The following is a 1,482-nucleotide window of genomic DNA, read 5'->3' as shown; positions in this document are numbered from 1 at the left end:
GGAACATATTTTCTGGGGCTTCTAAAAAATGCTCTTTATTGGGCACCTGGGTGGCTCAGTCGGTTGAGCGTCTGCCTTCGGCTCGGGTCATGATCCCAGGGACCTGGGATCGAGCCTTGCATCGGGCTCCCCACTCAGCGGGGAGCCTGCTTCTCCCTTTGCCTCTGCAGGCCGCTCTGCCTACTTGTGCGCTCTCTCTCTCTCTGTCAAAAAAAAAAAAAAAATGCTCTTTATTCCCCACCCATGGATCTTTGCAATCTTGGAGAAGGAGCCCAGGACACCAATCCCACTTCCAGGAAACTATCCCATGGAAAATTTCACCAAGATTTAATTATAGGGCTGGTGCCTGCAGCAATTTTAGTAAGACACCCACCTGTAGACAGCAGGCTACCCCCAGTATGCTCCATCCTGACAGTGGAAGGCTAGATAGCCATTGCACATGGTCGCGGTTCTATGCTCATTTACATGGAAATATGCCCACAGTGCTTCCACTCAAAAGCCGGCTACAAATCAGCATGTCTGATTTCATGTGTCTCAAGGGAATTGCTGGCCAAAGATCACGGGACTCCTTTCTCCTTGGTAGGACCTAAAGTCATCAATAGTTTCTTTCTCTAGAGTGGTGAGTGGAAGGTTCAGGACTCCCGGAGGCAGATACCAGCAGGAAAGTTTCTCAACAAAGCCTCTTTCTTTTCTTTTCAAGATAACATTTAGAAATAATCAGATATTCTCCTGCATAGTTTTCCCAGCCCTTGGCTTCTGAAGTCCTTCCCCCAGAATTGTTTCAAAGGTCTGCGCAGAACTCGAGAGGCTTCTTCTTCCGTCCTAGGGGAGCAGACAAAAGGCAGTCTGTCCAGAATGCCTGCATCTGATCTGCAGCCCCACGCTGGGGGTGACCCCCTTCCTCCTTTGTCCCGGATGACTGGCAGTGAAGGGTATCTGTTTAACTTCTTCCCCTCTGTGCTCCCAGAGGTGGGCTTCTCCCATGTCTAGCAGAGCTATTATTAAGATACCACAAGCAGAAATTCTCACCCCAAACAGAAAGGTGGCTGTTGTGTTTGGATGTTTAATAATCAACATGTATTACAAGTATAAGCAGGATAAAATAAAGCTCTTTTCATTAAAAAAAAAAAAAAAGAATGGCTAATTTGAAATAAATGTTACTACTACGACTATTAACAATAATAGGAAATATTTATGAAGAAATTGTTAAACATTTCTATGTGTGAGAATGAGAAGTTTCTCCTGCCTTCGATTTTGCTCCCTCATTACCTGAGGGGAGGGCTAGAATCTCAACAGAACAGGGCGTCAGGCCTGAGCCCTGCCTCATCAAAGCGGTTGCGGCCGAGTGCAGCCTGGTCTTGGAGGCGCCCCTTCTCTGTCTACACCAGCTCTAGACCCTTCCATGCTGTGCTGGGGCTGCGCTGGAGGTTGGGGGAGGGCCCAGGCAGAGGGCCCCTGGTTGTGGGGAGCTCTTTGAAAACC

This window comes from Leptonychotes weddellii, chromosome 9, assembly GCF_054177405.1.
Source record: "Leptonychotes weddellii isolate Sample4059 chromosome 9, ASM5417740v2, whole genome shotgun sequence".
In the NCBI taxonomy this organism is placed as follows: Eukaryota; Metazoa; Chordata; class Mammalia; order Carnivora; family Phocidae; genus Leptonychotes; species Leptonychotes weddellii.
This window is presented reverse-complemented; position numbering follows the sequence as displayed.